We start from the raw sequence: 26,819 nt of genomic DNA, 5'->3' as shown, positions 1-26,819 counted from the left end.
CACAATGGCGATATCTTAAAGATTAAACCAGCGCATGTGTTATTTAAGAATTAAACGCGTCATTTCTCGAATGAGGAGGCCCGGATGAAATACTGACGGACAATGATACTGCATTTCGAAGCACATTATTTTCGCAGTTTGTAAATAAATGGAACGTTAATCTTCGATTCAGGTGCGCTTATGCACCTTCTGGAAATGGAATTGCAGAACGATGTCCCCGTGAAAAATAAAACCGCGTTCCACATGGGTTCCACGTGGGTTCCGTGTGGGATTGATGGGGTTTACGTGGGACGGATTTTCCCATGTGGTATCCGAATGGAAATTTGTCACTGAAAACCCATGTGGGTAATCCCACATGGGTTACATGTGGGAACTATATGGTATTTAGTCACATGGGACAAACCACGTGGGTTTCTTGTGGGATTAACACGATCTCAAAATATAACTGGATAGTTGGTTCTATTGTTTTTTCCGAAAAAAGTTAAAGCTAAAATTGGCCTCTCAAGATGGCGGCGATTATAGTTCCTAGCGGTGAAACCGATATACATTTTAAATGGCTATATCAAATTACTAAAAAAAATAATTAAATAAGCTTATAAATTTGTTAAAAATAAAATAAAACAAATGAATTTTATAAATATTAGAGAAAAAAAGAAATTATCTTTTTGTATAATTGAATTTATTATTAAATGACATTTACAAATTTAGTTAAGTCTTATTAGGGTTGCCAGACGTCCCGGTTTTACGAAGGAGAACTAAGTAAAAAAAATATTTTTACATATTTGGCACAGAATTCTCCTTCGTAAAATCGGGACATCTGGCAACCCTAGTCTTATGTATAAGTATTGGGAACTAAAAACTATAACTCTTATAGTTTTTAGTTCCCAATGCTGTATGCTAGAAGGTTAATAACCTAACAGTATGATAAACGGCAATCATTTCTACCCTCTATATTCTCTACTACTATATTCTCTATTTTTTGTAGCAAGATGACATTTTGTACAAATTCTACATGAATTGTTAACTGAGTGCTGTGAGTATACAAAAACTTAGGGGTTCCTTCTAGAATTATATTATACTTGAATTCTATTAGTGCATAAACTATTTGAATAAAATATTATAAAGTGTCACTGATACTGGTAAAAAAAAAACCAGGTCTGAATTATAGTTATTTATAACAACTTTTAAAACAAATAAAAAGTAAATAATAGTTTCTTATAGTTTGAAAGATAATTACTCAATACAATTGAAGAAACAAATGTATATAAAAATACATTTGTTTGAAAAAAATTTATTTATATCTTTATATAGAAATATTCAAAACATTTCCTCCTCTTTGAAATATCTCCTTAACTTTAATTAAATATCCTGCTTACCTGTATTATGGTTATATATTACAGCTTGCTGACTTTTTTTATATTAATGAACTGTAAATAGCTGTTAAATAATTTTATAAATATGTTGTTGAGTTTATTTGCATAATAGATTGATTATATGACATTAAATTCAAGAAAATGATTTGCTAAAGAATATCATTAGTCTTAAAGAGATTACTGCTACACAAATGATCTTGTATAATCGAAAAACTGATTTCATTGGATATTTGGCAGCAATTAAATCTGCTCAAGGTATTTCTTGACTGGGTTGAAAAAGAAGGTTCACCATTAAATTATTTATTATCATATAAGCTCAGTCAAAACCATCTAGAGCTCTTTTTTGGTGCTGTGAGATCTGCAGAAATGTTTAACAGCAATATCAATTGCCAACTATTTACATATAAATAACTTTTTATGCAAAATACTGTTCAATTTTCAAATGAAAACTGCAGCATCAGAGATAAAACTCATATATATGTTTTAGACGATTCTTTTGGTGATTTTAGTACTAAAATATCTTTTACTGAAATTGAATTAATAAGAAAATATGATTTGTTGGAGAGAGAACCAACAGTTAGTGATCACGATAATGCAGATATTCCAAACTGCAACAATCTATTTGAATACAAAAAAACTTTGATCCCATATATTGATGGATACATAGATAAAATGACTTCAAAAAAAAATATCCTCATTAAATGTCAGAATGCACTTGTACTCCCTTTCCATTTAAAACAATATAGCTTTTTAAAATTCAAAGACAGGAGGTTTGATTAAACCAACCATAAGTGTTATATGCAAAGAAACAGAAAGGTGTTTCCAAATTAATTGTTTTAATAAATTGCCTCTTTCCAAATGAAATTGTAATTCAAAATGCACTAGCAACTGCTGCTTTGAGATCAGTCGATTTCTTGAAAATAATAATTGATCTAGCGCCTCATGTTTGACTCAACTATAAGTGATAACAATATATTTTCCTTGTTTTAGCTCATTTGGCAGTTTGGCTGCCAAATTAACTAGAAAAATAAAAATGAATATAATATATTCATTTTTATTTTTCTAGTTAATTTGGCAGCCAAACTGCCAAATATATATTATATATATACACCAAAATATATTATATTATATATATACAAAATATATATATTATATATATACACCATATATTATATATATACACCAAAAATATATATTATATATATACACTGAGGCATATTCGTTTAGACGCATCAATTTTTTTCTCTTTATCTTAATTTTTTTCTATGTATTGTCAATTGATATGCATGCAAGTTATTATCAAAATAATTGTTGTGTTGTGGGCTAATAAAAACCACAAAAAAAAATTCTCTTTGTGTCTTTATTAACATGAGAGTATGTTTGATATACAAAAGCACATTTTTTAATTGGAATATATCTATAGACGCAATCAGGTTAATAACGGTAGTTATTGATTTTTAATCACTTTTACACAAATAAATTGAAAATTTTTAGTGTAACTTGATCTTTGGCTCTGCCAGTATCATTTTTATTGCATTTTACAAAATACCTAAAGGAAAGTATTTGACAGATGCTGAAAAAATACAAATTAATTTATATCGTGGCTCAGAAGTCTCACCAGCACTTTCTATACGAGAAATAGCAAGAAAAGTTGGAAGATCTGACCATGTTGTACGAAACTGCATTACAAAAGGTGACAATTACGGTGTAAAAAAAGCAACAAACGGCAACAAAGTATTAACAAATCAGCAAATTAATCGAATTCGCTTCGAAGCAACTAAAAATAAATTGAATGCAACACAAATAAAGGATAAATTATTATTGCCTGTCACCAATAAACATGTTGCACATACTCTACGTACAACACCAAACGTAAAGTGGAAGAAACCACACCAAAAACCAATGTTAAAAAAACACCATAAAATTGCTAGATTACGGTTTGCTAAAAACCATATACATTGGACTCATGAGTGGCAAAACGTAATATTTTTAGTTGTAAAAAAGTTCAATTTAGATGGTCCGGACGCTTACAGTTGTTATTGGCATGATCTAAGAAGAATAAATGGCCCACAAACAAAACGAAATTATGGAGGAGGAAGTTTAATGGTTTGGGGTGGACTTTCTTATTCAGGAAAATTGACTCTGTGTTGTGGTTTACCTAAAATGAACTCGATAAAGTATACAAAAATGTTGGATGATGTTCTCATAACTTATATAGATGAAAACATGGACGATAATGCCATATTTCAGCAACATAATGCTGCAATTCACACATCTAGGCATTCTATGAAATGATTTAAAGACCACAACGTCCCGTTTCTCGAATGGCCAGCTTGTAGCCCGGACTTAAATCCAATCGAGAACGTGTGGGGAATGCTATCAAGAAAAGTTTATGACGCTAAAGCAGCCGGACACCAATTTAAAACTGTTACTGAGTTAAAGTGTAAAATCCTTGAAGCATGGTCCGAGTTGGATCAAACTACACTTCAACAACTAGTGGAGTCAATGAAAGGCAGAATTTTTGAGGTGACCCAGTGTAATGGAGGACATACGCATTACTAATTTCCATCTTTTAATGTCAAAAATATGACTGCGTCTATAGATATATTCCAATTAAAAAATGTACTTTTGTATATCAAACATACTCTCATGTTAATAAAGACACATAAAAAAATTTTTTTTGTGATTTTTATTAGCCCACAACACAACAATTATTTTGATAATAACTTGCATGCATATCAGTTGACAATACATAGAAAAAAATTAAGATAAAAAGAAAAAAATTGATGCGTCTAGACGAATATGCCTCAGTGTATATATATTCATTTTTAATAATATAAAAATAACTATATAAAAAAATTCTAGAAGGAACCCCTGAGTTGTGTGTACTCACAGAGCTCAGCTAATAGTTCATGCAGCATTTGTAAAGTTGTGATATTTATTTGAAAAACTAATTTCATAATAGTTTATTTTAAAAAGATATTTAGCTGCCTACCATGCAGTTATGTTATTAACCTTCTAGCACACAGCATTGGGTAGTTAAGAACTAAAAGGTGCATAAATTGTATTATAAACAATATTAAACAAATAATTTATATTAAAACTAAAATTAAAAGAAAGTAGTTAAATGAAAAATAAACAAAATATGAATAAAATTATTTCAGTTTTTCAAGCTTAAAATAATTATTCGAAAGTTGTTTGAAAATTATTAACTTGTATAACTACTAGTTCCTTATTTGTTCTTTACTAATGTTAAATGAACTAATTCTTAATTAAAAAAACTAAAAATTTTTATCTTATTTAATAACATTTATTTATCTTTAAAAAAGCAAGATATTATACAAACTTATTGTTTAGAATATATTTTGTTAAACAATAGAGAAATTTACGTAAATATGTAATATTGCCTTTTTTTTTTTAATTATTGTTATGTAAAACCAAAAATTATATTTGAGGCATGTACATTTCATAATATTTATATATGTAAATGACATATAAGTTCGTAACAAAAATTTCTTCATTTGTAATCAACCGAAACCGTCGCCATCTTGGGAGGCCAAAACTGGCTTCAAAAAATTTGCCGCATACGCTATCCAGTTATATTTTGAGATCAGCGGGGATTTACATGGGAATTTATTAGAAGGCTGGAAACTAAAAAAAAACCTTAAATTTTTAAATCGACATTGCTGAGATGCTACATTTATATTGTTTAAATATATTATAAATTATTTTAGAGAAGGGCAAGCAAGTATGTAAGTACCACGAATGTTTATCTTTCTTTATAGAAATAAGATTAAGATTAGTGCAAATAGACATATTATGATAATACAATAGTACTTTAAATACATTGATTATATTATCTGCAAACAATTAACTGATGCAAGTTCAAATGTTGTCAAAAACCAAGAATGCATACATGGGACACTACAGTGTCCCACAAAGAAATGCAGGTTTGAAAGTCAAAGAATTCCCAATTTTCTTTATTAAAAAAGAAAAAATAGAGGTAGTGGTGGTGGGGGGTGGGGGAGGAAAAATAGGTTTCTGCAACTTTTTTTAGGCTCCAAAACTTTTAACTTTAGATATAATAAGGTCCTTAAAACTTTAGGGACAAACTATATTGAGGAGCAAAAACAGGATATTTACAGAAACTTTTCAATTTTTAATCTAGAGTAACTTTGTAGACTAACATTAATATAGTATTTAAAAATAATAAATAAAGTTTACATAATTTTTATAATTTGTATTTATTTCCATTAATTATCAGTTGTCAGTCTCTATTTTATAAAATGAATTAAAAAACTATTTATAGTATAATAATAATACATAAATACTAGTTTCCTAATACTATTATCATCACAATGTTAATGGTATTCATTTTAAAGTGAAATTTTGTATAAATTTTATTGTTTTAATGTTATATATATATATATATATATATATATATATATATATATATATATATATATATATATATATATATATATATATATATATATATATTATTTTTACTTTATTTACAACACCATTTGATATACAGCAAAACCTTACAAAGTTTACAATAATTCAGTTAAAGTTCAATCTGAGTTATTGAAACGTAATAAATTTAACATCAATAGAAAAGTAAAGCTGTCATCATTTAAAATAAAGGGTGTGATCGAAGGGTGTGATCGAAGGGTGTGATGTTGAAAATTAAATTACTAATAAAATCACATTCAACAATAATAAATATTCTTACTGTAGTAAGAAATAGTACTAATTAACAAATTTAAACAAATAAATATAAAATTAGCAAAAACAATAAACAAATAAGAACTTTAATTTGAACTTTAACTAAATCTTGAATTTAAATTAATTTGTTCAAGCCTAACCTTAAAAAATAAGCTTTCATAACAAATTATGCGTATAACTAGTTATACATATAGTTAACTATCAGGAGTTATATGTATAACTATATGCATTTTAAAGCATATTATTTTATTTAAACATTACTTTAGATCATATTACTTTGAAAACTGGACCCAGAGGCTTTATTCCCAATAACACTGTGGTACTCTAGAATAAAAATTAAAAAGTTTCTGTAAATATCCTGTTTTTGTTCCTCAATGTAGTTCGTAAGTCCCTAAAGTCTTAAGGACCTTATAATATCTAAATTTAAAAGTTTTGGAGCATAAAAAAAGTTACAGAAACCTATTTTTCCTCCCCCGCCCCCCACCACCACTACCTCTATTTTTTCTTTTTTAATAAAGAAAATTGGGAATTCTTTGACTTTCAAACCTGCATTTCTTTGTGGGACACTGTAGTGTCCCATGTATGCATGCTTGGTTTTTGACAACATTTGAACTTGCATCAGTTAATTGTTTGCAGATAATATACTCGAAAACTGTATTCAAATATCATATGAACATGTTAGAGAATGTTCGTATGATATTTGAACATCACAAATTTAATAATAGCTAGTGTTGTGATGTGTTATATAAATAATACCATAATAGATTATGATATGAAAATAAGATATTATATGAAGACAATGATCAAAGAATAAATTTACTTATAGAAATTTAGATGCTTGTTTATTAGTTTCAGAATATTATATTATGTGTGACGAAAAAGTAAAAATACTTTTGCATCAAGTGTCTATTGCACCCAATGTCTACATCATGGTAAAGTAGGTTTTTACATTTTTTTGTTTTTGTTTTTTTGTTTAACTACTTATCCTAATTGATCACTTTTTTTCCGGATTCTCTTCATGGGTTCAAGCTCATTACCCATAATATGGGTTCAGTTACCCATAATACGTTAGTCATTGTAAGTAATAAATTAGGAAAAAATTATTTGTGAAATATTGTAGTCATTAATGACTTTAACCTGGCTAATAATTAAAATTGCTTGACTAATAAGGTTCCTTATTATAGTTGCTCTCTCTCTTTTTTAACTTGATGATTTTAGTGTCAATAACTTGTCTATAAAATGATTCTAAAAATAACTTATTAAGTTAATAGTAGATGTCTCTGACGGTGGTATTAAAGATTTATAGAGTTTCGTATATTCATTGTAACATGTTTTATGATACCTCAACAGCAACGCAATCTTTGTCTTTAATGTGTTACAAAATACTTTCATCATTCTTATCTTCAGCTGCTCGACACAATAAGCCACGATCAAAAGTTTGACACAAACTAAGTTTCTGTATTTTTCAAATTTTGTCGTGAAAATTTGTGTAGTAAAGGTTTTTTTTTTTTAACAAAGTGGCTGCAAAACTAAAGATTTTGTTTAAATACTAACTGATGACAATCAGGAAGGTTTTTTTTTTTTTTTTTCTATTTTAAAACTTTAAGATATATTATTCAATTTTCTTTTTCTGGCTCTTTCAATTTTAGATACATTTGTGAAATACTAGTAATATTTTAGATGGTATACCAAATGAGAGTTTTTATCAAAATTTTCAGGGCAACTTACAACTTTATGTGCTATACCCGTAGCTTCTGAATTTTTGTCACTTATCATAAGCCATGCATTTCATGATAAAATAAAGTAAAATTTCTTAATTGTTCAACTTCACAATTTGAAAAATGCATAAGACATAGAGTTTGCAAGACTCATCCACGGCCATATTTCTATTTTGTTTTAATTATTAAGAAGACGAGTAATTTGCCTCATGCATTTGTTTGAAATGAGATAGAGAAAAATTATACAAAAATATGTTCTGTTTTTCATTGATAATTTTCAGCGAAATGAAACGATAGTCATGTAAATCGATTTTTATAGGGAGTTCCAACACTTTTTTCTCAAAGACTGCAGAAGAAAAACTTGGAAACTTTTTTGATAATGTTATTACATAATTTAAAGTACTATTTCTGAAAAAATTACTTGGTTCTGAGAGGGAGGTTACAGACCAATGCGATTAGCATGCACAGATCGCAGTCTAATGATCAATAAAGTACATTTTAATTCATGAAAATTTATTAAATTAAAGCCATATTTTAACAGTAGTCAAATTAAATATAAATAATGAATACTGCAGAACCTTTTGGTCCAATTAAATAAATAATTTAATATAACAAAAAAATATTTTTAAATTAGCATAAATTATACAATCTTTTTAATTAAAATATATAATAAGAATCAATACTAGTTACCTGACCATGTCAAAAGAAATAAAAAAATGGAACTCAAAAATAAAAATACATAGTAAAAAATGCATAAATTTGAAAAAATAAAAACAAAAATTAATATAACATTCATATATCTTTAAATTAGGCTAAAATAATTATATGTTGGACTAATGGCTATACTAACTGAAGTAAGATTAACCGTTTTTTCTTTGTTTCTAAAGTAAAAAAAAAGTTCTACAACTTTAGTATCAAAAGCTCTAGAAACTTTAATTACAGTATAATATAATATTAACTTATATCATTTTTATGACTATCATTCAATACTTGTATCATACATCTCATAATGTATAATTTCAATTACTATCACTTAATACTATTATCATGCCATCTTACATTGAGTGATTTACTAGGGGGAGGTAATAGTTCAGCAACTTATTAAAGTGTTTATAAAGTATTTTTAATAAAATATATTTAACTGAAAACAACTATAAACTATTAGTTATATGTTACATATAGTTTAAAAATAGCTTTCAGTTGTATACTTTTAATCACATCACTTTATACCATTATCACAACATCTTTTATTTAATGATTTAATAGGAGGAAGATGATAATTCAGATATTTTTAAACTATTTTTACATAGCGATATAACTAATTTAATCAGTTAGTTTAAATATAAATTATACAACTATCAACGAATTATTGACTAGTTTATAGTGGTAAAATTTATATCATTATCATTTAATACCATTTATCATACCATCATATTCTGAGCGATTTACAAGGGGGAGGTAATAGTTCAGACATAATAATTTGTATCTGTCTAAATAATTGAATGAATTATACTTTTACAAATACTTTCATATTATAAAAGTATTTGGACAATATTTTTATGTAAATAACTAATTAGTTTATAGTTTTTTATTTTTTATCACTATAACTCTTTCTTATATCGCCTTTCTCATATTACTTTTATGTAAACTTTTATTATTTCTAGAATTCTTATCCTCTAGACATTTTTTCTCCTTATTCATGTTTATTAATTTAGTACGGGCGTTTAGGTACACTTCTAACAGTTTTAATCCGAAAGCTCTATCTCGTTTTGAGTTTTACACTGAGATGGAATAAATCATACAGTTTTTAGCTTCAACTAGGCCTTGCTGTTTACACATTCTTTACATAGCCTTAATTGTTTCATATTACCATTCTATTCCTGTATGTTTTTTATCTCCAATCATTTAGCGCTTTTTAAGTTTAGATGCCTGTTGCTTTTTAACACTCGGATCTGTGCATTTAGTTCTACCCGTCCCTCCCTTTTAGTCTACTGTTATTAATGAGCAATTATTAATAATAATAATTATTAATTTTTATGCAATTATTAATAACAATTGTTAATAATTGTTTACGTATATTTCACCAATAACATATTAGACCAAAAGCGATAAGGAAAGAAAAACAAAGAAAAGTTTGTAAGAGGTGGGATTCAAACCATGGACTCTCCATGCATGGCGTAAATGCATTATCCAAATAAGCTAAACATGCATATACTTTAGCAAGAAATAAATATAATTATATAATGAAAAAAGTTATACATAAAAGTGTGCGCATGCATTACATTGATGTTTTCATATAAGCATGGCTGCTGAAAGGATGGGGGGGGGGGGAAAGGGAAGAAGGCCCTGTGTGTGTACAAATAATTTTTTTTCATGAAGTCTTATTTATTCATCACTTATTAAATCTTATCGCTTCCAAAAAAAAATATTTTTAACAAATATGATGTTTTTTGTAAGAGTATACTTTTAATTTTAATTTTAGTTTACATTTTGTAAATAACATATACGTGTTAAATTAAAAATTTTGATAAATATTACAATTGCGTTAAATACGAATATTATTATTCAAATATTAATATTATTAAAAAAATGTTATTATTCGTAAACTTTAAGTTGCATTATTTATTTATAAATTCTGTATAAAGAGCTACATTTTAACTTCTGAAATACAGAATATGATTTCTAACCATAAATCTGGATACGAAAAACGAAAAGAGCGACAAAAAAGAAATGAAAAAAGTTCTAGAGGTATGAGAACACTAGAAAATTTGGGGTTTAAAATTTCTTCAAAAACACAGAACAATGACTATTGCGATAATGGAAACATTGATTCGGACCCATTAAGCGCAAGGAATGAAACGGAATTTGATGGAATTTCTATGCAATCTGATATTTTGACACTTTCTTTGTATACCGACTGTGCCAACATCGATATTGGAGTGGTAAAAGTAAATGTAACACCAAAAGACGTAGAAGATGCCATTCTAAGAGGTCCAGAACCCACTCAACAACATTTCCTGTAGATAAACACAGTTGTCAATTCCCTGCCTATTTGTTAAGCTTTCATTTAAAAAATAAAGAAATATTTCCTTGTGATTGGTTAGTTTGGAGCAAATCTAAAAATACTTTGTTTTGTTTTTTCTTGTTGTTTGTTCTATAAATTTCATGAGCAAAGATCAATTTTTGCTACAGAAAATGGTTGGCAGGCTAATAGAGGGTACGACAAATTATGACAGAATACCTGACCATGAAAAATCTAGCAATCATAAATTTTGTTATATCCAGTGGCGAAATTTAGAAAAAAATATTAATAAACATACCACAATTGATTGCTTTATAGTAAAACAAATATAAAATGAGACACAGAAATGGAAAGATTTATTTAAATGATTGTTAGATATAATTTTGTTTCTTGCTGAGCGTGGATTGGTCTTTAGAGGTGTTGATTTGATTGGAGATTCGAACAATGGAAATTTTCTAGGATTATTAGAACTTTTAAGTCATTACAATCTGCTTTTAGAAAAACATTTAAAAAACGTAACGCAGACATAAATCAAAAAGCAGAGATTGCAAGTACATTACTTATTGCCAAACATTCGAAATGAATTCATATCATGCTGTGCAGATTACTTGAGAACTTGTATTTTAAAGGAAAGAGAAACTATGAAGTATTATTCCCTTATTGTAGACACAACACCCGATTCTGCGCATATAGAACTAACTGCGTTCATTTTATGGTACATTATTAAGTCCAACAAATTCGAAATTATGGAAAGATTTTTTGCATTTGTTGACTGCGATAAGAAGACTGGAGAAGATATTGCTAATTTAATACTTGAAGCGCTACAAAGGTATAATATTCCTATAAGTGACTGTCGCGCACAAGGATATGATAACGGATCTAACATGAGTGGATCATATATAGTAACCAGACTAGTCTATGGATAGACTTACAACACAGACATAGACAATTCTGTATGTTGTAATGAACACAACAAATGTTTAATTTTTTGTCCTTGTTGTGTCTATCAAATTTTTGATGGTGTCCTAAGATTGCTCAGTTAAAAAATAATTTTCACTTCATAAGTCTACAAAGCATAATTTTTTGTCTATTTGGTGTCTATGATTTTGTCTAAATTTACTTGATTTCATAAAACCAGAAATCTTTCATTACCGTATTATTTGAAGATTGTTATGTAGTAAATTTATAATATTAAAAAAATATTGAAATGACATCAAAACTCCAAATGACGATCATTGCCCATGATTAATTATTGTTTAAAACTTGCATACATATTCATCAATAAAATGAAAGTAAAAAACATTTTTCTTTTTCACTATTGTTTTATTCACAAACCTAAATAAATTTTAACACCTATTGGAATCTTCTACTTACTAATCCACATTTTATAAAGGACAACTCCTTGATCACATATTTTTAAAATAATTTTATTGAAGGTGATAAAGATTTTAGTGACTAAGGAAAATTTTTTAAATGATAAACTTACCTTCAACTTTTTTGAAGTAATCCCAAACTGGAGAGGGCATTTTAAAAATAAATTTTCACGCACATTCACTGAGAATTGAAAAACAACTGAACTGAGTAATTAATGAACTTCAATTGAGCACAAAATAGTCCATTTTGAGGTTTTTAAATAGACATTAACTTTTTAATCAACAGCACACGCTGGACAAAAAATTAAAAAATGAACTTCTGTTAGACAAATTGTATTTTTAATTTTGTGCTCGTTTTCAGTTTTTGAAACGATGCTGCAGTGAAAATTTAATTACTTGTTATAAGTCCAAATTATATATTAAATAGATCTTCTATACCTCATTAAAAAATCGAGATTGTTCATTTAGTGTTCGTTTTTAAAATGATTGTCTAGAAAGACAAACATTTTTTATAGACAATTCATTTTTAAAAGTTGTAATTAAAATTGTTGCAATTAGTGCTTTGTCGAAGTCTATTTTTGTCCTTTTATAATAAGTCCATTAGAGATTGTCTGGTTGCTAATCATATGAAGGTGCACAAGCTTGCATTTTGCAACTTAATCCATTGGCAATTTTTTCTCCTTGTGCATGTCATAGTTTAAATTTATGTGGTGTTCATGCAGTAGAATCTTGTATTCATGTTGTAAGATTTTTCGGCACTATAAAAAAATTATACAATATATTCAGTAGTAGCCTACAAAGATGGGAAATATTAAAAAATAATACTGGATGTTCTTTGCACGCTATGTCAAATACACAGTGGTCTGCAAGAATTGAAAGTGTTAAGGCATTTACTGAAAAAATTAATGAAATTAAAATAGCAATAAACGCTGTTTGGAATTAAACTTAACGTCAGAAACTTGATCAGATTAAAAAAATATATGGAATATTTTGAATGCTTAGTACTGGCAAAAATATGGCACAAAGTTCTTGCAGCTATAAACTACAGAAGTACTGTTTTACAAGCTTGCAATGCAGCAATTGATGTAGAAGTAACCAATTTGTCAAATCTTCTTGTTGAATTAAATACGATAAGAGATAGTTGGGATACTATTTTAAATGGATGTAGATTGTTGGGCACATATTTACAGATAAACATAGAATTTTCGGGGGGAAAATATACTTAAAAAAAAACAACAACACACGAGTTAAAAAGACACCAGCAGAAGAATTTAGATTTGATGTTTTCAATGTTTTCATGGATAGCATTATTGGAAATATGACAAGAAGATTTAATGCAGCAAAAGAAATAGATTGTTTATTCAATGTATTATGGTTGTTCCGTGACTTAAATGATCAAGAAATACAAAGTAAGTGAAAAGTTGCCAAAATTGTATGAAAATGATATTGATGATCATCTTAGAGATGAAATACTAGATTTAAAATCAATTTATGATGCCAATATACAAAATATTTCTTTTCAGCCCGTTGAATAGTTAAGTGAAATTAAAACAAACAAACTGGATGTGCTGTTTTCAAACATAATTGCAATAAGGCTATTTTGCACAATTCCAGTGACAGTTGCCTAAGCAGAAAGATCTTTTAGCATGTTGAAAAAAATAAAAAACGTATTAAGATCAACAATGACACAAAATCGTTTAAATGACTTAGGACTTTTATCTATTGAAGCCGAAATAGCTATGAAAATTAATTTTTAAGAAGTTATTAATTAGTTTGCGAGTCGAAAGGCTCTATTATGCGAGTCGAAAAGCTCTATTATGAAACAGTGTTTAACATTTTTTTGTACACTTTTTCCTAACTTTAGCTTTTAAAAGATTTAAATAGTTTTGACTTTTAAAAGATTTAATTAATTTTAATTTTTAATTTTCAATGTCCAGAGCACGCTTCTGGCGGTCCTGGGTATATGATTGATCATATTGAAGGCATGTTAAGAAAACTTCCCCAGGGCTCGAAATTTCTCTCGGTGGCTATGCATATAGGGACAATATATACTTGTGACATTAAAATTATACTAGTATATTTTACAATAGATAGCAATTTATATTTTCGCTTTCCTTTTAAAAAAAACAAATAAAATATAGGAAAATCATTCTTTTTAATGACTTTAAACTTTTTTTTCTTTTTTTTCTTTCCACTTTGTCTTATCTAATTTTGTTGCTGAAAATAACAACCACTCTATTGAAACAAACAAATAAAGTACACAAATTATTTAATTTTTTTAAATTTTTTTTCTATTTATTCAAATAGTGTAAATATTATTTTAATTTCCTATTTCATTAGTTTTGCTTTCTTTATTTTTGAAACTTTTTTCCGCAACGCTTAATATTAAAAAACTTGAAAACGACCGTGACTAAGTTATCTAAAATAAAACACTCATGCGATGACATACAAGACAAAAAGCCGCACATGTTTTTTGGGAAGGTTTGATGATATATTTGATTGATTATATATTAAAATAATTTTTGAAATGATCACATTTTTTAAAAATTGTTATTTTTTTTTTTTTATTATAAAGAGACGTCTCTTTATAATAAGAAAAAGAGTAACAATTACTGTATTTACATTGTATATATATATATATATATATATATATATATATATATATATATATATATATATATATATATATTGTATTAAATAAATACAATATATAAATATATATACAATGTAAATATTATATTATATAATATAAATTTTATATAATTTTTTTTTATTATTATTCTGATTCACTCCCAACAATGCTGCAAGCAACCACTATTAAGTTAGGAATTTCTAGAAAACAAACAATTGAGTTAAAGAGGTAGGAAACGGTTAACAGAAGATTTGAATTGTAAGTTGTATGAGGTTGTAGGTTGTAAGTTGTATGAAGTTGTAGGTTGTTTGAGTCAGGAAAAGATGAAAATAGGAGTTACTAAAGGTTGAAATGCAGTGAAAAAAACAAGATGAATAAAAGAGCTGAATTTAGAGCTAAATGGCGAGTCAAGCAACAATTAGTTTTTTTGATTGAACTAAAGATGATAGCTCCTTTGAGCACCAAATATGATAGTATTTGTAGAAAACAGAAAGAGATGCAACTTTACAACGATGGGAGAGAAGCTCAACCTTGGCAGATAGAGCTGGTCTAACTACATTTACAATGCATTTTTATACCTTATCTTGAAGAGAATAAGCAACATTATACAAACCAGACCAAAAGATGACAACAGTATTTCATGCAAGGGCTAACAAAATAATTGCAGAGGTAGAGAATAGAATCAGGAGCAAGAAAATGGTGATCACAATAAAGAGAAGCAACCTTAGCTGTTAATTTAGCAATCAATTGTATATATTGTTTCCATGAGAGGTCAGTAATGAACAATAATCCAAGAAGACATAAAGAAGAGGGCTCAGTGAGAGGGTGTCAGAAAGATCATTAATGTAGATAAGAAACAAAACAGGGTCAAAGATAGAATCTTGAGGTACCTCTGAAGTTGCTGCAAATGAAGAAGAGTGTTGGCCTTCAAGGATAACTTTAATAAAGCAGTTAAAATGAAATACTTTGATAATTTCAAAAACTTTTCCCCAAGAATCAAGATTATGGAGAAGACTCGCATACCGAGTTTTTTAGATATGTTAAGAGCAACAGTCCTAACTTCGCTGTCTCCATTTAATGCATGATGTCTAAGAATGGGTTAACCTGTTTAGTTGGAATGAAAGGAAGAATATAGTGATAAGATTCAAGAGTCTTATTAGGAAAAAAAAAATTTACAAACAGCATTCTGCATTATACTTGGGAGAGATAATAAGATCTGACCCATGAATGAGAGATAGAATGTTAGGCCTACCTTTGCTATTGACGCTGTTGAAATTTCTAAAAATCTTTAGAACCTACCTTCTTAGGTAAGATACGAGGTTTAGTAATTTGGGAATAATGGAACTTAGCATCAGACAGCACCTTTTTACATCAATATCTTGCAATAACAAGTACGCATTTGATCTTAAGAGAGTTGTTCTTTTGAAAAAGATGAAAAAATGATTACGATTAGATATAGCTGCTGCACAAGAAGGTGAAAACCATGGAGTAGAATGAGGCTTGAAACTGACAAAAAAAAACCATATTCAAAAAGTCCTATAGGATCCTATAGGAATTTTAAACAAAAATAATTTCAGATTTGAACCCCATTAAATAAAAACGCATAAGTTAAAAAGTGTTGAATAGTTTATCAAAAAGTGTTAAATAGTTTATCAAAAAGTGTTAAATAGTTTATCCAAAAAGTGTTAAATAGTTTATCAAAATTTTGTTGTTTTTTTTGTTCCACTTTTGGCTAGAGGGAATAAAAGCTTTCATTGCTGACTAAATCCAGGAGGTTACATAAGAGGCACATTTATTAGCTGAGAGAAAAAAGACATCAGCCCAAGGACTGTCACAAAGAAAATCATGAAAAGAATCCCAATCAGCTTTAGGGCAGTAGTAAGTAGTGTGATGATAGGGTGAGTCCGAAGAAGAAGCAGGATATGATTTATAGATATCATTGTTTGGTTGGAACCATCTTGAGGAGAACAAGGAAACTAAACATAAGCTAGGGTTAGAGGCAAGACACAAATCAAGGAGTGAAGGTAAGTGACTAAGATTATCTGGAAAACAAGTCAAAAATTAACTATTTGAGTAAGAAATTCAGAAATGTAGTAGTTATGGGTTTTAGTGCTAGCAGGGTCAGTGTTGTTAGAGCCAAGCCATTCAGTGTGATGAGCATTAATCAATAATAAAAATTATAATGGCAGAGGGGTAAAGAGAAAGGACATTGTCAATTTGATCAGAATGTACATTTAAAAGAGTGCAGACTTGCGTATCAATTCAACTAATTGTTGAGAAATCAAACCTGATTTCTCAACAAATAGTTGAATTGATACGTAATTGCTCCCCAAGCCAAGCATGTGACTATTTGGTAATCAAAGAATAGTACCCATCAATGCTAAGATCTGAAGAAGGAATATCCAAATTTAAATTAGCTTTCATAAAAAGCAAACAAGTCTGGTGAATTTTGCAAGAGGTATGATTCAATCGATTGAAGGTTACTTTGAAGACCACAAATATTTGTGAAAGATGTATTGAAACAGTTAGGTGGAGGGGATGGGTTTTTTATGTTTAATATTTTGAGTTACTTTTAGCATGGTTTTAGTTTAAAGAGAACTTGACTTATTTAAAGATAGACCATGGCATCCTAAACAATGAGCCATGCAGTTGTCTCAGTGCCGTTAATTAACCCAAAGTTGTAACGTAGGGCTCCTTATGTGGCCTTGACAATGCATACCAAAAGCATTATTAGGGACACCATCCATGCGAAAATGGCACTGTTAATAATCTGATTTTTAAAGCTGTTGATGTAATCAGCCTTTATGAGAGCTACCAGAGTTTGAGAAACCTTACTACCAGGCTTGGCCAGGAATGGACAGCACGCTGTAACTGACCACGCTTATAAAAATTTTTCTTTACAATTTGACCATGGTGGTTTTGATGTTTTAACAATTTAAATGCTAAAATAAAATTTTTTTTGTTGGAAATAACTTTTAATTGTTGATCTTTTCTTAAGTTTTTATTTTACGCGAAGGCTTTAAATAAAAAGGCTTTAAATAAAAAAGTAATTATAGCGATTGTTTAAAATAAATGTATTTTGTGTAAATTAACAAATAATGTTATATTTAATTTTTTTTATGTAGACGTGTTTTTTTATGACAAATTTAAGTATAATAATTTATTTGAAACTATTTTTCCTTGTTTTTCTAAAAATCTTTAGAAAGATAATTTTTTTTAATACTTTAAATTGTGAATAAGTTAAATTAAATCTTCCGTTGCAATGGAATGATACAATTGCTTTATTTTTTTTGTTTCTATTTTTTACAGAGAATTGTTTTTTTGTTTTTTTATTTATAAATGAAATGATTAAAAATTACTATTTTAAATAGACTACTGTATTTTTTTTAAACAATTTTTTTTTTGCAATTTTTTGGAAAAAATAAATGTTTTATTTTAGTGCTTATATATTTCCTTTTTCGTAAGGAATTTCTTTTTTCGTTATTTTATTATTGTTTTCAATTTTCTTCCTAGTTTAGCTAGCTTTTTTTTTTTTCTTTCAGCGCATTTCTAAAATGTTTAAAAATCATTTAAACATCTAAACTGTCGTGGTCAAAAAATAAAATCAGTTGCGCGGTCAGCAATAGTGCTCGATCGCACGTCTTTCCTGTCTAAGCCTGCTTGCTACCAGCCAGCCTCAAAACCCTTAAATTGAGTTTTAGAGCTGTATCCTCATTAGGAGATAACAGGAAGAGTTGTATATCAAGGAGGTTGTTGCTATCAAGGAGGCACAAGAAAAATTTACAAATGGAGTAAAGAGTACATGGCATTCATCATCCAAGGCAGGAAACAATGTAACACAGGTTTATATCTACGCCAGCCAGATGAAGATAAGGTTCGAGGTTGGTCAACAGAATTGTTTTGCTTATCTCTTAAGTCTCAAGCCTTCTACAAGACAGTAGCTAGATGCAATTAATATTTGACCAAGATGAGTATTTTTTTCAAGACACTATCTTCAGCCTTTACTCAACCAGGTGCCCCAAGGCAGAGGAATTTTTGCTGGATGGAGTTCTGCCTAAGATGAGTATATTTATCAAGACACAATCTCTAGTCTTTACCTGAAATTTTTTGCGCTTTTATAGATCCTGACAATAAGATCTAATTTTTTTTACTAAATATATAACATTAGGGATTTTTTCTAGATTTATATTTTCAATTTATAACATAGTTGATTGTTCTTTTTAATTCAATTTAATTTCTTGATGTAAAAAAGTTTTAAACTTGTGAAAGGATTTAACTATAAGATCGCTATGATTTACTTTTAGAAGACTAACATTAATGGAGATATATATATATATATATATATATAGATATATATATATATATATAGATATATATATACACACACTTGGAGTGTAAAATATAGTTGGAGCTAAATGTTATCTTTAAAGATTCTAATTTATATAATTAAATAAAATTTTCTACTATTGATGTAACTCTCTATTTTTAAATTGATTTTTACTACAATATTTCGAGAAAGTATAGATAACCTCGTTATCAAGTATAATGTAAAAAGCTGTTAAAAACAAAACAAAATAAAATCAATGCAATAGTTTCTTTTAATTCAAATATCTGAACATAGGTTTAGATATTTAAATCAACAAAGAAGACGTAATCTCCGTCATCCTAATTTAAACAACCGCCTGAAGGTGCACATTTATGGCATTGCATTTCAAGTTCCTCTTTCACTTTTCTGTTAAAATTATTGATCTCCACTTTTAGAATATTTTTCCATGCAAAATTACCATGACAATTTTTTGAAAGTTCCACTATTGCTGAATAATAATCACATTTTCCTTCATATGATTTCTTTTGATGCTGGTAAATACGACATGAGATTTTTAATTTTGCTGCACCGATATAACATTTTTGTGCAGGACCATTCAAGTTTGTACGCACCTTGATAAAAATTTATATGAAAAAGAGGTGTGTTTTTTTTTTTGTGGTAAGTATATGTTGTAAATTTTTTGGTTGTTTAATGACTGGTGTATAACCTGCTTTTTTGAAAACTTTTCTTAACTTTGGGCTAATTCCTGGAATCCATGGTAAAGATACAATATATTTTGATGAAATAGATAAATGTTGAGTTTCAATGTTTTGTTTTTTTATTATGTAAGTTTTCTTTAGTGGTTTTTATGACATTTTCCAGGCTTATTTTTCTATAACCATTTCCTACAAAAACATCAGTTAGAAATAAGAACTCTCGTTCCATATTATTATCAGAGCATAAATATAATTTTTGTAGAAATGAGCTATGAAAAATCATCTTTTAAAGAGTGCACACTTTAAAAAATGTTTTTTTTATAAGCTGAAATTTTAACTCTAAAACTCATTTTAAAATTTAAGTTTAGTGCAAAGTAAAACTTTTACTTATATTCTCTAGAGTAACAATAATTACTTGATGTTTTTCAATTGTTAAGTTATCGAAGTACATTTAAGTATTGTTTACAAAACCTTTTTTAAGTATATAAAATTGTTATACTATAACATAAAACTTTATTAAAGAACATGTTTTTTAAAACAAGTATAATTTTATATATAAAAGGCTTTTTTAAATTTGACCTTATACGCTAATAATAACATGCTGCATTTGAAAAATATTGAAAAGTTTAGTAAAAAGTTGAAATTTTTAAATTTACCTTAATTGAGATAATGAGTTTTCATAATCTAATCGTACGTTTATTTTTTAGGTTCCCAATCTATTTCAAAAAATTTATTTTCACGCAAGAAACTATTTTCACGCAAGAAATTTATTTTCACGCAAGAAACTTCATGAAATTCAACACTATTTTTTACAAAATCGAAACAAGTCAACTTTAGTATTATATGGAATGTCAGGTGTTGGAAAGACACATACTGCCAGAAAATATTGTGAACTATTTTCTGGCAGTATGTGTCTTTCTGACACCCGACATAAAACTTTGATTGGATTGAAGCAGCATTTAGAATGTTACAAACTTCAATGAGAAACCGCTATCAAATATTAGGATTTGAAGTTCATGATACGAAAGGTGATTTACATATAAGAGTGATTGTTGAAAAAGTTCACAACTATTATAAAAATAAAAAGACTATTTTTTTCAAAAAGGTCGACGATGAAAGTGTTAAAAATTTATCGATGTACATTTCAAGAAAACCGAATTCATTCACGTTGATCACCTCCAAATGGAGAACGTGGTCGAATAATATAAATCAAATGCTAGTTGATGTTTTTTCTTCTAAAGAAGCATTTGCCTATGTAAAAAGTAATATTAAAGAATACACAGATGAAAACATGAAGAACTTAATTAAAGAACTTAGATATCATCCGTTTGTTATTACTCAGGCAATAAAATATATAAATATACATAAAATTTCAATAGATAAATACGTAAATCGATATATATCAAAACCATCAGAAATATTAGACAATAATAACTTTCCAACCGAAGAAGAATCCAAGTCTGCAATAAACGCAATTAACTTTTAATAAAATTAGAAAAAACTAAACTTTTTCCATTTAATATATTAAACTGTTTATCTCATTGCGATGGTCAAAACATCAGTAAACAGTTTATAACACAAATCTCAAATCACATGAAAATAAACGATGTATCTTTAATAGATAAAGCGATTGGATTACTAATGAGTTATTCTTTACTAAACTGTTTTAATGATAAAAAGTATTCAATACACGAACTGACACAATTGACATTGTGTCAGTTTGTGTATTGAATATTTCATGTACAAATACGTATCTTGATCTTATTAAAAATCATTTTAAAGTTGAAATGAACGAAGTAAAAGATCACATGGATTATGGAAATCATTTTGTTTTGCATTTTATCTATATGTTTCGTACTAACGAAAATTTTCATCATATGGCGACTTCTATTGAAAAATTATTAGTATGTTATGGTTTATTTGAAGAAGCTTTAGAAATGTATTATTCTGTTGATAAAATACGAACTAAAATTTTATGTACCAACCAACCGGGTACAATGACAACAAAAAATGATATCGCAAGCTGTTTGAGCAATTTGGGAAAATATAATGAAGCTTTAGAAATTTATTATTCTGTTGATAAAATACAAACTGAAATTTTAGGTACCAACCATCCAGATACAATGACAGCAAAACATATTGCACCATGTTTTAACAATGTGGGAAAATATAACGAAGCTTTAGAAATTTATTATTCTGTTGATAAAGTACAAACCAAGCATTTAGGTATTAACCATCCGGATACAATGAGAACTAAAAATAATATCGCAATCTGTTTGAATAATTTAGAAAAACGGCAAACAAGTTGTTTAATTATTTGATTATTATTCTAGTTTTAATATATATATAAAGTTTATCTGTTGATAAATTATAATTGACGATTGTTTTTTTTTAAATTAGAGAACTCCGTATTCAATTCTTATAAATAAAATCTTAGTTTTTATCAGCATACGAACATAAGAATAACACATAAGAATGACAAGAAAAAAAAGTTTGGTTATTTCATTATTTATGACTAAAAAATTTTTATATTTTGTAAATTGAATGTATTATTATAAAAAGAAAGATAAAATCAATTTACAATTTATATTATATATAAACTATATATATATATATATATATATATATATATATATATATATATATATATATATATATATATATATATATATATATATATATATATATATATATATTATTTTTTTCATATGAAGAATAAAAATTCATTGAAAGTTAATCTTTTGTTTAAAACAAAGCTTTAACTCATAAAATCAGTACTTATTTTTTATTGCGACTGGCAACACTGCAACTTTAGACAGTCGTTTGTATGACGTCATCTTAGTTATAATCTTTTGCTGTACACTAATTAAGTTTTATTACCAGAGTTAATTAGGTTATCGTCAGAATATTTATTTAAATCAGTAAAAATATTGTTTCTTGAATATTTTTTTTATTTTAAAGTAAAAATAATTGTAATTGATTAGATATTTTCAAAATTATGAGTACCAAAGCAAGTTCTTAACTGTAGTACTGAAATGTGATATCTTATTTTAGTTATCGGGAAAAAAAAAGACTTGTTACCTCAAAAAATTGCTGAAATCAGGGCACTTTTAATAAATACTAATCTTTCTTAACTTGAAATTGCCAGAAAATGTGGTATTTCGCGGGTTTCTGTACAAAATATACACATTACTTGATTGGCCAGGAAACTCTCTTGACCTTAATCCTATAGAAAATGTTTGGGCGCTCCTAAAGAAGCAAATATCTAAAGAAAATAATACAAATAAAGTGTATTTAATAGAAAGAATTATTCATCATTGGAACCATAATAAAGAAATGGCTGAAAAATGCATCAAAAGTATGCCAAGAAAAGTTCTTGCAATTATAGAGGCGAAAGGAGGAGTCACCAAATATTGATCTTGAATATATTTGAATAATAAAATTTATTAACAATTTGTTAAATGTTTTTTATTTGTCAAAAAAATACCTATTTCTTAAATAAAAATAACTTTTGAGTACATAAATCACAAAAAAATGCTAAAATAATAGACTTTGAAACTTGAGAATGTAAAAAATTGTGGGTGGCCATAATAAATTGTCACACGACTGTATATATATTGCCAAAATTTTTAAAACATCCCTAGTCAAAAGGTCCTATAGGATCCAATAAGAGTTTAGAACAAAATAAATTTCAGATTTGAACTCCATTAAATTAAAACACCTAATAAAAACTGTAAAAAGTGTTTATAGTTGACCAAGTCTTTTTTTTTTGTTTCAAAATCCTATTGGACCTATATCCCTTTTTTGCTAAGAATGCGATGACACAAATGTCTAATTTTAGACCAATTTTTGCCCAACCATGCTTCTCAAAGTAATTAGATTATATTATGTATGAAAGACTTCGTAATTATTTATCTAACTGTATACTATACGATAAAGAATTTGGGTTTTAAAAAAAATCGCTCAACGCAATAAATATGCAATAATAGAACTAATAAGTTATATATCCAAAAATGCAATACAACGATTGCTATACATTTGCAGTTTTTATTGATCTGTCGAAAGCATTTAACACTGCTAACCATGACATACTCATAAATTTTTTATAGACTATTAAACAATAACTCAGTCTGGTTTAAAAGTCACCTATCAAACAAAAAAAACACATAGTATAGAAAGCAAATAAACTAATAAAAACTTGTTGTGTTCCTCAGTGATCATTTTTAGGACCACTATTATTCCTACTGTATATAAGTGATTTATATTTAGCATCCAAAACTTTAAATGCTATTTTGTTTGCTAATGACTCTAATCATTTACTTAAACCATAATATAAAAGTCTGTTAAAAAGATTTAATGAAATATTATTAAAAACTAATGACTAGATAACAAGTATTCTTGTGATCCTCTCATTAGTTAAACTTTTATTAAATACAGAGAAAACTAAATTAGTTCCACAAACCTAGTAAAGGTTCCTTTAAAACTAACCAATCTTGTTGTGAATAATGCAGTCATTAAAAGAGTTAACTTTTTTGTTAACTTTTTCGGAGTGATATTAAATAAATATACAGTAAAAAAGACCCGTTTAAGAAACAACGCTAGATTTCGTGTTTTATAATGGGCAATTACCTTTATGTTCAATGTATAATTCGTACTCTAGAGAAAAGTCAAGAAATTTTATACCGATGAAAAAAATGTTTTTTTCTTTCTTGTTCTACACTTTAACAGGTTTCAATTATATAGAAATTAACTTTTTTAACTGAATCCAATCTTTTTTAATTTAAGAAAAGTTTTTATCTTTTTTATAGAAATAATTTTAATTCTTGAAGGTATTTTCTATATTTTTTACTTGATGTTTGTTCCACTGTTTTGCTAGTATAACTTATCTATCATAAGTTGTGATAACTTTCACTATTTTACTAGTGCAACTACCTTTACAAAATCCGTAACATAAGAATTATTACCAATCATTACTTTTTGTTTAGGTTTGCCAAGGAAGTATTTTGCAAGACTAGCTTGAACAAAAGTGTAATTATCTGAATGAAAAATGTGAAATTGTAAACCAACATTGGGGCCAAGAGCTAAAGGAGTTCTCAGCAATTTAATTAGAATTATGTTCAATGTTCAGCCAAATTTGAAATAGTTGCACAAAAAAGCAATAACATAATAATAATCATAAAAAACTGTTTAACAGTGTTACCTGAAAGCAATGTTAGTCTTACCGCGTTTTTACCGCAATTGCGTTGAATTGCATTAGCTGTTGGCTAATGATCAATAAATTTCAAATCATGAAAGTTTACTAAATTAAAAACATTTTTCAGCAGTAGGCAAACTAAACATAAATAACGAAGTAAGGCAGAACGTCAAAGATGAGCTAAAAAAAATTGAAAAAGAAAGATATCTTGTAGATTATTCTTTGACGTATCAGCGCAATTGAAGCAAATTTTGCAATTGAGAATAAAAAAGGAGAGACATTAAATACAAATTTTTTCTTTAAGCATTTCCAGAAGACATGGACAAATCTAATAAAGTGCGCGAATATGAAATGCAGAATTTTATATTATTTATCTATACCTGGTCTGATGGCAGTATACAGTTGAGTATCATCAGCATATTAACTTTACATATATAAAAGACACATTAAGATACTAAAATGTTTTTAAAAATGTTTTTTTTGTTTGTTTGTTTGTTGTTTGTGTATTATCTGTTATTTTATGATTTAAATTCAAAAGGTTTATAAATCTAAAACCAGTTAGGAAAAAAATAATTTAGTTAAAATAATTAATTGAAAAATCTTCGTATACTTTTGGATATATTACACTGTAATATAGCGTAAAATGTTTTTTAGTTTTTATTTATCGTTATTTTATTTTAACGCAACGTTTTGTTTAACGTTTATTTAACGAGTTACTTTGTTTTGTATTTTTATTATTGACATTTTTATTTAAAGGGGCTTGGTGATAAGACAGAACTTGTCTTCTTTTTGCCCCAGCCATGTATTTATATATTTGTATTGCATAAACTTGTAAACTTTTCTTATCGGCGAAATACATAATAATAATAATATTGATGATGACATATTCAAGTTTATTTATAATGCAATTTATGGGGGACACAAACATCGAAAAAAAGAAATGGGCCGAAAACACCTTTACCCTGTGGTAAACCTATTGAAGTTTCTGTATTTAATGGTTTTGAAACAATAGAAATAAAAAAATGGTTGTGAAGATATGAAGAAAGCTATTCTATTGCAGATCCTGTAATACCAAATTTATTTTTTATATGCTCAGTTAAGAGTTTTCGATCAAAAGTATCAAAGGCTGCTGATGTGTCTAGAGAGAGCAGGATAGTAGCTGATACATTATCAATGTTTGATAAAATGTCATTGCAAATCTTTGATTATTTGCAAATGTTTGATAAAGTGTCATTTGGAAATTAAGGATTAAGCAATTCTGCTTTGGTTTAATGCATGTTAGGAAATTAAGATAAAGCAAAGCAGGCCGACGACACGTGTTTCAAAGTGGAGGGGCACAATCGTCAATTCTTAAAAAAAGTCTTCTATATCTAGAATTTTCTTATTAAAAAAAAAAAAAGAAAGGTCCTTTAGAGACAAGTTTTTCACGAAATTTTAGAAATAGTGTTGAACTTTAATATAGGTCTATGATTGGAAGTGTCGAAATCTGTTAGGCCCGAATTTATGGGAATTTGTGTTGTTTGAGAAATCTTGTATAAAGCTGGGAAAATTCCAGAACTAAATAATAGGTTAGCTAGGTGAGCAATATTAGAACACATATAAGTATGTAGATTTTATAAATGCGAAACAAACTAGAAAATTAGTAACATATCAGGATAAGAGTAAATTTTAACAGTTTATTACTTATATAAATTTCCCCCCTTTTTTTTTCTCGACAAAATTTGTCAATTAGAGAATCCGTATCATAAAGTTTTATT

At 27.6% G+C, this 26,819-nt stretch overlaps 1 long non-coding RNA gene across 1 annotated transcript; it reads left to right on the top strand.

Annotated features, from left to right (window-relative positions):
- The first annotated feature begins 5,048 nt into the window (after nucleotides 1-5,048).
- LOC136075555 (uncharacterized) lies at nucleotides 5,049-22,242 on the top strand. Its single transcript, XR_010636013.1, has 3 exons — nucleotides 5,049-5,125; nucleotides 6,951-7,038; nucleotides 20,576-22,242. It is a non-coding gene; the product is annotated as an uncharacterized LOC136075555 (long non-coding RNA).
- Nucleotides 22,243-26,819: the final 4,577 nt, after the last annotated feature.

Source organism: Hydra vulgaris, chromosome 01 (genome assembly GCF_038396675.1).
Source record: "Hydra vulgaris chromosome 01, alternate assembly HydraT2T_AEP".
Taxonomy (NCBI): domain Eukaryota; kingdom Metazoa; phylum Cnidaria; class Hydrozoa; order Anthoathecata; family Hydridae; genus Hydra; species Hydra vulgaris.
Note: the sequence above shows the minus strand (reverse complement) of the source record. Positions and strands in the feature narration are given on the sequence as shown.